The sequence below is a fragment of the Miscanthus floridulus genome, chromosome 14, assembly GCF_019320115.1.
Source record: "Miscanthus floridulus cultivar M001 chromosome 14, ASM1932011v1, whole genome shotgun sequence".
NCBI classification, from domain to species: Eukaryota; Viridiplantae; Streptophyta; class Magnoliopsida; order Poales; family Poaceae; genus Miscanthus; species Miscanthus floridulus.
Window position 1 is genome coordinate 30,293,957 of NC_089593.1, and position 14,809 is coordinate 30,308,765.

The following is a 14,809-nucleotide window of genomic DNA, read 5'->3' on the forward strand; positions in this document are numbered from 1 at the left end:
AGCGTGATTAATCTTAGAAAATATAAGTATTAATGTTCTATATTTACCTTCAGGTATTGTTCCGAGGTCAGACTCATGGTTCTTGCCGCACTTTTAGGGAGCCTAACTCTAAGAATTTCCACGTGGTATTGGATCACGGCCTAGATGCACGCCTCGTAGTGCATGTCCTTGATGAGTTTCTTGGCGCCTTTGTCAGCCACAGCATCCGCCTTGGCCTCGTATCCCTCCTCACATCTAAAGAAATCCTGCATATAGACGTGATGTATCCTGTCATTATTTCAAGAATATCCAATCAATGCAATGTATTGAGCAATGTAGTGCGAGAAAGACTTACCCAAAGCTCGGCCTTAACACGCTGCGCCTTGTTGGCGAATACCCTGCCACCCTGATCAGGGGCGTCGGGAACGGCAGCATAGTGGGCCCACATGTAGGCCGGCTCGATAGTTCCGCCGAACTGCACCAGGCTAGGGAGCTTTTCCTTGATCAAAAGACCAAGGATGCCATTCACATGGCGTGCGTGATCACCCCCACCGACCTTCCTCCAACCCCTGCCCAAGTGATTAAGATAAATTATTAGTTTCTATTATAATTTTGAACATATAAAACAAAAAATTAGTGATAACATCTAAAGTTACTTGTCTCCATCGGGTCGAATCAGCGGGCATCTCTCAAGAGGTATCGGTCGCCTCGGGAGAGTCAAGGGACCTCACAATCACACACACGATGAAGTAGAGGAAGAGGTAACCCCTATCTCCTCCTCTACCCCTACCTCCTCCTACACCCCTGCCTCCTCCTCCACCTGTACCTCCTGCTCCTCAGAGGATGAGTGAGAGGAAGGTAACTCAGATGACGATGAAGGTATAGGCGACGATGACATTGTCTTGCCTCCACCCTTCCCTCGACCCCTAGGTCTACCCCAAAGTCTCTTCTCGGACCCGTCAGCTGCATCGGACCCTTTACGCGTTGCTGTTGCTTTTGAGTAAAGCGACGTTATCCTCTTCATACCGCCCACCATTGTTCAATCACCTGCAATTAAAAAGAGTAAACTAATTAGCATAGATAATACATCAAAAGAGATGCAAAATAAACAAAACATATTTAGAAAATAACTTGTTGCAGAGCTAACACAATTTACATGAAAGTGCGAGCATCCCAGAGCCTTGGAACTAATCATGACTCAAATAAGTATTACACCCCAGCAGCAAAGACCAAAGCTTTGCATTATAGCACTCAGACTAGAATCATACTTTAAGGCTTTTGATACACTCTGTAAATTTCCATTACACTAGAATCATACTATACAGATTGCACTTTAAGGCTAACAATATTATGTCTACTAACATGACATAGCAAGCCATTAGCACCACCAACAAAAAATTGTAAGCATGTCAGCATTACATTGATACTATGGCATTGAAGCTCATACACATTAACCCCATGTCTACATATCACAAGGTTGTTGCATATAAGGATTTTTCAAGCTTCTATACAAAGTACAATAAGGATGAACTAACAAGTGGGCTCCACAAGGAAAGAATATGTAATCAGATAGTAATGAACTATAATCGATGATATTTCACGATTTGCAACTCTAAAGTAAATTTCAAGCATAGTACTTCTCATCTGTGAAAACATAACTCGGACTTATCACTAGCAGTGGCCATTGTGCACTTACCACTGGCAAAAAATAAGTGCATGCACAAGAAAAAAAAACTTCTAATAAAGCAAAGAATTTGTCCATTAGTTTGGTTGGAACTATCTAGGCATTTATCCCATATCTCGCATTGTTTCATGATTGTCTCACTAATAGTAATCATGATCATGTTGTGCAAGCATCATATCATCATGACATGTCTTTTCTACCCAATGGTTACTACATTCAAGTACTACTGCTCTACACCTAAATTCAATAGCAACTACAAGTACGCATGCGACTATGTATCATGTTGTGTAATATCAGTTTCACCAAAACCAAAATACTTCAAAGATAACAAGATCAGCAGAAACAACATTCATATACTTACGGAGGGCGGCGTTGTCCCAGCGGTGGTGGGAGGCCGGGACCGGGGGCCAGGAGGGGGCGTCGTGCTAGGGCCAGAGGGGGCGTCGGCTGTCGGGAGAGGGCACCAGGCGTCGGCCGCCGGGCACGCACAGGGCCGGAGGGGGTGGTAGCGGTCGCGGGGCAAGCGACAGCGATGGGGTGTGGGCGCATGGGAGGTGGTGCAAGGGCGGCGACATCAAGCTTCCAGGGCGGTGGTGGGCGCACGGGCGGCGGCGTCGGGCTTCCGAGGCGGCGATGGGCGCACGGGCAACGGCGGCGGGCTCCCGTGGCAGCGGCGGCAGTGTGTGTGCTATGTGCGTCGCGTGTATGTGTGTGAGGCGTGGGGGTGGTCATCCCACAATAAATCGAAACGGTTTGCCAAGTGCCCATGATCTAGCACTCGGTAAACCTAGACTTTGCCAAGTGCTAAATCACAGGCACTCGCCATACGCTAGAACTGTGCATGGTGGGGCCAGTAAGGCACTTTGTCGAGTGTCCCTTATATGACACTTGGCAACTATATTGTTTGCTGAGTGCCAGACCAGGGGCACTTGGCAAACCTATTCATATTTCATGCATATTTCTTCTTCTTCTTTTCCATAACGTGTTTTACTAAATTTGTTCCGATGCACTTTGAAAATACCTTGTCAAATTCACTCAAAAAAGCATATTTGATTTTTCTACGAATATTATTCCATTATTTCATGTAGTTATAGCTCAAATTCAATTTGTATCAATTAAAATCCTATAATTGCAGTTGATAAATTAAAATTATCAAATGGATCCAAAAAATTACCAAAAATTCATATGAAACAATCTATGTTCTCTATTGCCTATGCAAAAAGTTTTGAAGTCAGATCTCAATTCTATCGTCACTTTGACTCCAAATCTTACTGAATCCTTCCCAATACTACGATTCTTCTTCAGACATACTTCGGTTTGTAAACATCATACATGACATATTGTGCGAAACCTTCTCAATTTTTTACCATAGCCTCCACATATGATATCTTGAGATCTTGACAAATGTCATGATTTTTAGACTTTGTTTGTTTTTTTAGAATTTAAAAACAATTCGGCCACACGTTCAAGGTCGTGTTTCCTAAACAAGATGTGTGAAATTTCATTTCCCGGATAAGGCCTCACACTGGACTCAATAACATGAATATCATTTTTCTACTCATTTTATTCTATTATTTGAATCACTTGCAGTTCAAATTTGACTTATACCAAAAAATTCTTTGAAATGCAATAAATTAATTAAATATAGCAAGCAGATCCAGAAATATACCAAATCCTAACATGGAGTACCACATGTTGTATGTGGAGAGTAGAAAAAGTTTCAAGGCTATAACTAAAAAAACTTATTATTTCATGTAGTTATGGATAAATTCAATTTATATCAATTAAAATTCTATAATTGCACTTAATAAATGAAAATTATCAAACAGAACCAAAAAATTACCAAAATTACACATGAATCAATCTATGTTCTTTATTTCCTATACAAAAAGTTTTGAAGTCAAACACCAATTCGATCGTCACTTTGACTCTAAATCTTACCGAATCCTTCTCAACGCTACAAATCTTCTTCTGACATACTTCGGTTTCTAAACATCGTACATGACATATTATGTGAAACCTTCTTAATTTTTTACCATAGCCTACACATCTAATATCATGAGATCTTGACAAATCTCATGATTTTTAGACTACGTTTGCTTTTTTTAGAATTTAAAAACCATTCGACCACATGTTGTGGTCGTGTTTCCTAAACAAGATGTGCGAAATTTCTTTTCATTTCTTGGATAAGGCCTCACACTAGACTCAATAACATAAATATCACTTTTCTACTCATTTTATTCTATTATTTGAATCACTTGCAGTTCAAATTGGACTTATACCAAAAATATCCATGACATGCAATAAATTAATTAAATATAGGAAACAAATCTAGAAATATACCAAATCCTAACATGGAGTACCACATGTTGTATGTCGAGAGTAGAAAATGTTTCATGGTTAGAAGAGAAAAAACTTATTATTTCATGCAGTTTTGGCTCAAATTCAATTTATATCAATTAAAATTCTATAATCGCACTTAATAAATTAAAATTATCAAACGGATCCAAAAAATACCAAAATTACACATGAATCAATCTATGTTCTCTATTGCCTATGCAAAAAGTTTCCAAGTCAGATCCCAATTCGATCGTCACTTTGACTCCAAATCTTACCGAGTCCTTCTCAACGCTACGATTCTTCTTATGACATACTTTGGTTTGTAAACATCGTACATGACAGATTGTGCAAACCCTTCTCAATTTTTACCATAGCCTCCACGTATGATATCATGTGATCTTGATAAATCTCAAGATTTTCGTACTTCGTTTGCTTAAAAACCATTCGGTCACATGCTCGTGGTCGTGTTTCCTGAACAAGATGTGCGAAATTTCATTTCATTTCTTAGACAAGGCCTCACACTGGACTCAATAACATGAATATCATTTTTCTACTCATTTTATTCGATTATTTGAATCACTTGCGGTTCAAATTTGACTTATACCAAAAAATTCCTTGAAATACAATAAATTAATTAAATATGGCAAACAGATTCGGAAATATACCAAATCCTAACATGGAGTACCACATGTTGTATGTGGACGGTAGAAAAGTTTCAATGCTAGAAGAGAAAAAACTTATTATTTCATGCAGTTATGGCTCAAATTCAATTTATATCAATTAAAATTCTATAACTCCACTTAATAAATTAAAATTATCAAACGGATCCAAAAAATACCAAAATTACACATGAATTAATCTATGTTCTCTATTGTCTATGCAAAAAGTTTCCAAGTCAGATCCTAATTCGATCGTCACTTTGACTCCAAATCTTACTGAATCCTTCTCAACGCTACGATTCTTCTTCTCACATACTTCGATTTGTAAACATCATACATGACAGATTGTGCGAACCCTTCTCAATTTTTTACCACAACCTCCACGTATGATATCATGAGATCTTGACAAATCTCATGATTTTCATACTTCGTTTACTTTTTTTAGAATTTAAAAACCATTCGGCCACATGTTCGTGGTCGTGTTTCCTGAACAAGATGTGCGAAATTTCATTTCATTTCCCAGATAAGGCCTCACATCAAACTCAATAACATGAATATCATTTTTCTACTCATTTTATTCTATTATTTGAATCACTTGCAGTTCAAATTTGACTTATAACAAAAAAAATTCTTAAAATGCAATAAATTAATTAAATATAGCAAACAGATCCAAAAATATACCAAATCCTATCATGGAGTACCACATGTTGTATGTGAAGAGTAGAAAAAGTTTCAATACCAGAAGAGAAAAAACATATTATTTCATGCAGTTATGGCTCAAATTCAATTTATATCAATTAGAATTCTATAATCTCACTTAATAAATTAAAATTATCAAATGGATCCAAAAAATTACCAAAATTATACATGAATCAATCTGTTCTCTACTGCCTATGCAAAAAGTTTTCAAGTCAGATCCCAATTCGATCGTCACTTTGACTCTAAATCTTACCGAATCCTTCTCAACACTACGATTCTTCTTGTGACATACTTCAGTTTGTAAACATCATACATGACAGATTGTGCGAACCCTTCTCAATTTTTTACCACTGCCTCCACTATGATATCATGAGATCTTTACAAATCTCATGATTTTTAGACTTCGTTTGCTTTTTTTAGAATTTAAAAACCATTCAGCCACACGTTCGTGGTCGTGTTTCCTGAACAAGATGTGCAAAATTTCATTTCATTTCCTAGATAAGGCCTCACACTGGACTCAATAACATGAATATCATTTTTCTACTCATTTTATTCTATTATTTGAATCACTTGCAGTTCAAATTTGACTTATACCAAAAAATCCTTGAAATACAATAAATTAATTAAATATAGCAAACAGATCTAAAAATATACCAAATCCTAACATGGAGTACAACATGTTGTATGTGGAGAGTAGAAAAAGTTTCAAGGTTAGAAGAGAAAAAAAAAACTTATTATTTCGTGCAGTTATGTCTCAAATTCAATTTATATCAATTAAAATTTTATAATTGCACTTAATAAATTAGAATTATCAAACGGATCCAAAAAATTACTAAAATTACACATGAATCAATCTATGTTCTTTATTTCCTATACAAAAGGTTTTGAAGTCAAACGCCAATTTGATCGTCACTTTGACTTTACATCTTACCAAATCCTTCTGAACACTACAATTCTTCTTTTGACATACTTTGGTTTGTAAACATCGTACATGACAGATTGTGCAAAACCTTTTAAATTTTTTACCACAGCCTCCATGTATGATATCATGAGATCTTGACAAATCTCATGATTTTTGGACTTTGTCTTCTTTTTTTAGAATTTAAAAACCATTCGGACACACGTTCATGGTCGTGTTTCCTGAACAAGATGTGCGAATTTTCTTTTCATTTCCTAGATAAGGCCTCACACTAGACTCAATAACATGAATATCATTTTTCTACTCATTTTATTCTATTATTTGAATCACTTGTAGTTCTAATTTGACTTATACCAAAAAATTCCTTGAAATACAATAAATTAATTAAATATAGCAAACAGATCCAGAAATATACCAAATCCTAACATGGAGTACCACACGTTGTATGTGGAGAGTAGAAAATGTTTGAAGGTCAGAAGAGAAAAAAACTTATTATTTCTTGCAGTTATGTCTCAAATTCAATTTATATCAATTAAAATTCTATAATCGCACTTAATAAATTAAAATTATCAAACGGATCCAAAAAAAATACCAAAATTACACATAAATCAATCTTTGTTCTCTATTTCCTATCCAAAAAGTTTCCAAGTTAGATCCCAATTCGATCGTCACTTTGACTCCAAATCTTACCGAATCCTTCTCAACGCTATGATTCTTCTTGTGACATACTTCGGTTTGTAAACATTGTACATGACAGATTGTGCGAATCCTTCTCAATTTTTACCACAGTCTCCATGTATGATATCATGAGATCTTGACAAATCTCATGATTTTCAGACTTCGTTTGTTTTTTTTAGAATTTAAAAACCATTCGGCCACACGTTCGTGGTCGTGTTTCCTGAACAAGATATTCGAAATTTCTTTTCATTTCCCGGATAAGGCCTCACCCTGGACTGAATAACATGAATATCATTTTTCTACTCATTTTATTCTATTATTTAAATCACTTGCCGTTCAAATTTGACTTATACCAAAAAATTCCTTAAAATATAATAAATTAATTAAATATAGCAAACAGATCCAGAAATATATACCAAATCTTAACATGGAGTACCACATGTTGTATGTAGAGAGTAGAAAAAGTTTCAAGGCTAGAAGAGAAAAAAACTTATTTATTTGCCGAGTGCAAAAAAATACACTCGGTAAACTTATTTCTTTGCCGAGTGCTGGAAAAAACACTCGGCAAACTTATTTTTTTGCCGAGTGCCACTAACGGACACTAGGCAAACTCCTAACGGCCGGCACACTAACTGACGGATGTCCACGTGGCGGTTTTTTTCGAGTGTCTCTGTTTTGCCGAGTGTTTTTTCTTAGTTTGCCGAGTGTTTTTTTCAGCACTCGGCAAAGAGTTTGTTTGCCGAGTGCCATTATTTTGCCGAGTGTGTTTTTTGCAGCACTCGGCAAAGAGCTTGTTTGCCGAGTGCCCGATAGAATGCACTTGACAAACATTTTTGCACTCGGCAAATATGCTGTTTTCTGGTAGTGTACGTACTTTTATTTCTTGTTGCCCATTTGCTGAGTGGTGTTCCCTGATGATTAAAAATGATGTGCCATGTTTAATATTGTTATATGTTCCTTTTCAACATATTTTTCCTACTAATTTATGCACTGTTGGTTTCACTAAGGTGATATGGCTTGGTGATCTGAACTACCGTATTGTACTCAGTTATGCAGATACCAAGAAGCTTTTAATGGAAAAATGACTAGGATGCTCTTTTTGAAAAGGATCAGGTAGCTTTTCTATCTCATCAGGAACGTGCCTGTGCTTGGGGGTGGCGTGGGGGGATCTGTAGGACTGCTTTAGGTCTACATCTGCTTCTTTAGTGATGGCCAGTTTTGGAGGGCAATATTTAACATGCAGCTTTGCAAAATTCTGTCAGGGGCCCTTTTGTAGGTCTGTTGTTTCTTCAGCTTAGCTGGAGGTTGCACTGAGACAGAACACTATTTTTCCTCTGAGGAAAGCAGGAATTCTAGGCTATGGGTGCTATATTCCTGTTTACCTAAATTAACCAGATCAATAAATGGCTGCCTGGATATTTTCTCTCGCTTGTACAGCAAATGCATCTTGTCATGCCCAGCTAATACACTGATAACTATTACAGGTCTTAAAATGCGAGTATGCTATCTGAGGGGAGATGGGGTCATCCATGCTCAGGTATCTTGAGTGACTACTTCCATGCCAGTATCTTGAGTGACTAATAATGTTCAACAAGGCTGGCAGTATCTTTTATTGTGTTATATATCAGTGTTGCTACTTTCAGTTTCAGTAATGATTGTTGGGTTGCATTTTGTTTGTGTTTGGTTGGACGATGAGTTCATTTGGTAGAGCTGGTCTCTCTTGCTGCTCTGTAGTATTCCCTCCGGTTTCCTAAAAGATGTCGTTTTGAGGTTGTCTTAAGTCAAACATTTTAAACTTTAACTACAAATAAATTCTTTTGGGATGAGTTTGAAAATATGAAAGTGATGCGAGTAGATTCATCTCGAAATGTAGTTTCATAAAAGTATATGATGACTATATTTTATAAATATTTCATAGCAAAAAGTAATGGTCAAAGTTGTTTTTTGAGACCGTGTCACTGTCCTAAACGACATCATTTAAGAAATCGGAGGGAGTAGTAGGTAGGTATTAATGTTTTGCAGCACCCAGAGTCTCAGATTTGGGATCGTTTGACTTGTCGAGAAACTTAAACTCTGTAGTAGTAGGTTAGGGCAGCTGGTTGATAACCTCTGGTGTCCTGCATTCCAGTAAATCTGCGACAAGTTCCTGCTCTCTCTCTCTCTCTCTCTCTCTCTCTGTTCTCTCACTCTGCAATTGAATTTGTTACCAAATATTTGTATTGGAATAAAGAGCCTTTCTGAAACAAAGACACCAATCATTCTGTGGGTTAGTGAGTTGCAGCAAGTGGAAATGCAATTTGCAGCTAATCCTGTACTACATAGGATCTATACAAGCTGTTAGCAACAGAAAATTAGAACTTAAAATGGATTTTATAAATAATTGAGGGGAGAATTATTTATTTGGCACTGAAACAAATCAGTGTTTCGTATTTGGCACTCGAAAATTTGAACTTTCTTATCTGGCATCAAGTTGAAATTTCCTTTTGTAAATGACACTGCCGTCCATTTAGGACAGTAACGGTGTAAGTGACCAGTAAAAAGACATAAATACCCTTGTTTTGCAGCAGAAATCCACGGTGCCAAATAGGGAAGTTCAAGTATTTTCGTATGGACGATATTGCCGGAGCTCTTGCGCAGACCCGTGCCATCGCCCTGGCGACCCGACGCATAGACCGCGTACCAACGTCCCCGCATCGCCGCCCTACCGACTGAAGGAGGCAAGACGATGGCGTGTCGTGGCCCCGCACGCGAGGTCCGCTCGTGCTGCTCCGCCACTCGCCAGTCGTCGCTGGACCTGTGCGCCGCTTGCCGCCATCCCCGGACGCCAGCTCGTAGCTCGCTTTGCCGCGTGTTCGGTGCTGCCCTGCGTGCGTCGTAGCTCGCCGCTTGTCGCGGCCTCGGGGATGGCGGTGGCTGCATGAGCGGCGTGGCTGGTCGCCGGCTGGCACGCACCCTGGTAACACCACTTACAAGGCTCACTACAGGGAAGCCGAGTGCATGAGGGTGGAGATGGAGGAGCTTCTCTACGCCTACGGCGTCGACGCCGTCTTCACCGGCAGGTACAGCGGCAGGCATACCCAGAGCGCTCTCCTCTCGGCTGCCGCCGCCGCCGACGTCCCGTCCTTGCTCCGGCCGGCAGCCGATCTCCGGGCAGACCAGGCTAGTTGAAGGAAGCGTAGCTGCAGTACGAACGCGATCAGCGTGGGCACCCTCAGCATCGCCTGCTTCAGCTCGTACGACACTTTCCTCTGGAACGGCACGTACTCGGTTTCCCTGCTCACGAACAGAGCCTCGGAACTGATCACGAGTGGCGCAACGTAGCCCATGGCCAGGACGACGAGCATGGTGATGGACGTGGATGCGGACGCCTCGGGGCTCCTCTTGGCGTGGAGGATCTGCAGGGCCGTGAAGATGCACGACAGCGTCGTGGAGACCACCAGCATGACGCTCTCCAGGTCCATCCGCGAGATCGACGCGGACACCTGCTCGGCGTACATCCCGAACAGAGCAATGTCCATCTTGCTGAAGAAGAGAGGGTCTGTCTTGGCTCTAAGGCTGCTGATCACTCCCCTTCCGTGGCCCTGCGCCTTTGCATCGAGCGAGGCGAAGTGAACGGTGATCAAGATCTGGCCACGGAAGATCTGGCCACTACCCGGACCCGGCGTCGACGCCGGACCCCTTCATAGGCGGCCGCCTCTGCGTGACCAACTTCACGACGGGCCCCACTGTGGGGCGCTTCTGCTGGGACCGCCAGCCGCCCAGACGGACTACATCGCGTACAGGGAGAGCAGCTTCGGGCACGGCGTGCTACAGGTGAAGAACGACACGCACGCGCTCTGGCGGTGGCACCGCAACCAGGACCTCAACGCCGACGTCGCCGCCGACGAGGTCTACATCGTCAGGGAGCCCAACAAGTGCCTCGGGGATGGCGTGGGAGTCTTCTGTGTTTCGTATTTGGTGTGGGAGCCTGACAAGTACACCAGATGAGAAGGCAGCGAGCGAGCTGCCGAGCTGCCGCCGGTCTCGCGTGCAGGGGCCGGGGGCGCTGCTGTCGCGTAGATGGTGGTCGGCCTCACCCTCGGCTGGCCATGGCAACGGCGAGCGCGTGCACTCGGAGCTCCGCTCCGCCATGGCCGCGCGAAGGTGAGCATGGCCTACATGAGCACGCCTCGGAGCGCGCTGACGCTGGCCCCAGCACGGGTACGCGGCTCGTCGAGCAAGGCCAGGGGCGGCCTCCCGCGGGGTGGCCTGCTCGCATCCCGTGGTGGTAGGAGAGTCGGGGCTGCTGCGTGGTGGTGAGCTCGGACACGCCGTGGAGGCCGGCGATGGACTGCGTCGCGGACCTCGTGGAGACCAGCGCCACCATCATCAGGCTGGGCTCGGCGTTCCATGCAGACATGAGCCTCGTACAGTGGCCCGGATCTAGGATGCTGGGGCTCGGTTTCGGTTAAATTTCAGTCTTACGTAAACAGGGGGTACATTGGAGAAAGGGAGAAAAAACTGACAGTCAACTAACAGATAAGCAATGAAAATAGACGGCAGTGCCAGTTAAGAAAGAAAATTTTAACTTCGTGCCAAATAGAAAAGTTCAAATTTTTGAGTGCCAAATATGAAACACTGATTTGTTTCGATGCCAAATAAATAATTCTCTCATAATTGAGAGGTGCCTGGATTGACTTTAGAGCTGTTGCCCACATTTCCCATATATCTTATGTGTTTGGATATCACTATTGTCGACCTTGCTGATTACTGAAAAGGCACTAAATGCATACTTGAGCAACTAATTATATGGCAAAGATGATGGTTAAATTACAATGCTTATCGCTTTAAGTTACAATGCTTGTTGTATGGCATTCTCTACTTGTGCTGTGATTTTAAAGCAATAAAACATATTAACATGGACTTCTCTTTTTTATGTTTTGCCTTTTCTTTTCCTGCCCAACAGTCAGCCAAGCTGCTCGGCTGATCTTTCTGTTGGTTCCTGCTAGGTTTCTCTGCCTGTGCAGCTTGTGCGGAAGACGCCAAAATGGAGTTTTCGCTGGTTTCTCCCTCAGATTCAGAGGCAAACCAGGCAAATCAATGACCGTTTGATGCTAGGTTTTCTCCTCTGGCATTTTCGATTTTTTTATTTTTAACACTTTTTATAAACTAAATTTAAATCTAACATTATTTAATTTTTTTTTCCAAAACTAACACTTTTGGCCGCGCCTATTTTCATGGCGCGGCGAAACGCCTATGCCGCGCCATGCATGGTGGCGTGACGAAAGGGATGATGTGGCGACGACCAGGGTGCTGATCGGTGACGTGGCAGGGTCTGCCGCGCCACCGATCTTGGCACGGCAGTGACGCGCCACGGCCCACAGCGTGGCAGGACTTGGACGCAGACAGAAGCCGACCAGCCTCAATTCCAATTGAACGGGAGCTGCTGTAAACAACTACAAGTGCTGTCACGACGCATTAAAACGAATATGAAGCAAATAAATGGAGTCCATGCGCAAGTTGACAAGTTGCCACATAACATTTTCATTGGTTCGACATAAGTCTGACATAAGTTCGACATAACCAACTAAGTCCCAGAAGTGTAAGGATCCCTCGGACGCCTCTGTCTCTTTGGATTTGTAGGCAACATATTGGGAGTGTAGCCAACGTCGGTGTGGTCGCATTGCCAGTGCGTACGGCTTGTACCCTGCAAGTATATGATATGCACGATTTGTACCTTGCAAGTATATGATATGCACGATTACTTATAATCTTTATGATCGTTAGTTCATGGAGCCTACGTATTTAAAGAAACTACCTTTGTTACTACCTGTGAGGCTCCTTGGGTACCAACCGGGGCACCACCTAGCTGAGACATGCCGATCTCGTCCTGCTGCCAAGGGTCCCGCTGGTGGTGCTGTATGCGGAAGCCCAGGGGGTCGTCATCATCGTCATCCTCATCATCCTCGTTTGTAGGGTCCTTCCCAGCGCTATAATGTGGTGGTGTACGCACAGCGGAAACGGCACCTATCACCGGCTAAGAAGAGCCGGCTAGTGTCCTCAAAGAGCCAGAAGACGTGCCACCCGACCGCGCTGGGTAATCGGGTTCCACCCAAGGAGTGTCCATGCAGCTCAACTTATGAGCTAGCTTCCTACAGCTCCGCTTCACCTTCTCATGAATAGACGTTAAAGTTAGTGCATTTCCCAAACGCATATGCACTAAAGAAACATTTTTGGAACAGACAAGTTTATGTTTACCTCCACAAAAAGCCTCAAGAATGCCTGGCCCCTGCCCTCTAGACTTGTGAAGCCGAAACACTGCTTCGTTGGACAGCCTTGACAATTATGTTGCCTGGGTATAGAAACACGGTTGGATAGTTTTAGTACACATACTTAATACCAAATGGATAACAAATTGTACCATTCGAGTATCTTACCACGTATCTTTGAAGCAGGGCTCTCTGTAGTTGTGTGTCGTCCCTAGTGGCAACGTCATACACATCTTCGATCACATCTTCCTCGTCGTGCTAGTCAATCACCTCCTTAGTGTACGGGGGCTTGATATGTGTCCTCGTAGACCTGTGAAGCCACCACAGGTACTCGTTGAAGGTGTGCTGGTCGTGTGGGGGACCCGCATCGATCGGCTGCCGGTCCCTGGTCTACCATAACTAGATGCACGTGTTGTGTGTCATGCGCCAATCCTTGGTCGTGTACCTCTTCCTACGGTCATACCTACAACAAAACGATTGTTAGTTGTACCATACACACCTCTCAATTGTAGCTTTGTTATTAATCGATAACGCACCTGTGCAATTCTTGGTTGGTGAAGTAAAGCGGTGGTGGGTAGCCTGTCATTCTTCCAAACTGCCTACAAACCCTAATGGGCATGTGAATCTCGACCATGTGGAAGAAAATAAGAGGGACGTTGCAGCGATACTCGTCTGACTCATCCCTAGTGACAGGACTCAGATAGTCCTGGAGCTTTGGAACATCCCAAGGACACCAATGCACCTGAACATTTTGTAATTGAGTTAGGTTGTGATATAGTGTACATCAAACAAGACACATGTATGATAGTAAAGAGAGCGTAACCTGGTGCTGTGTTAGGACGTCGAGACAGTCCGTGTACTCCCTATACTTGTGCCTCGCATTCTCTCTAACTAACTCTGCTTGTGTCCAGATATACAGAGCTGTAGGGAGTGTATCCTGCCCGTTCCAATGCTGCATTGAACACGATAATGAATTAGCCATTAATAATTTCATCATATGTAATTGCCTCGAAGAATATAGTGAACCGAAGTACTTACAGGGAAACCTGTAACAAGGGGCCTAGCTGTCGATACGTCCATGCTAGGACTACGCTGCCCTAGCTATACGCCACTATGTTATCCCATGGCTGGTGTAGTATGTCAAGAAAGATCCAGTTGATGGCGTTGCTCGAGGCATATGGGAATAGGAAAGTACCAAAGAAGTGCCAGAGCCACACTCTAGCGAACCTATCGATCTGAGCCTCATCAGCCTGTGGGTCCAAGTAATCAAAGCGCTCTGTGATCCACGACGATGAAACACCAAAACTTTTCCTGAAATTCACCAAAGAAAATGAGACCCGATGGCTACAGGAAAGCAATGTAAGTATTAAATAGGCTTGAATTGCTCACTTATTTTTCTTGAAAACCTCGTCGTTCGATGGAAGAAAGCCAGTGAACTGAGCCACCAGCTCCCTCTAGTGATCATTGTCAACTATACCTGTCACTGGAAGTCCCCCAACCGAAGGCCAAAGATAGCCTTCACGTCCTACATGGTCAAGGTCATCTCACTGTAAGGTAGGTGGAACGTGTGGGTCTCAGGCCTCCACCTGTTATAAGAATAGAA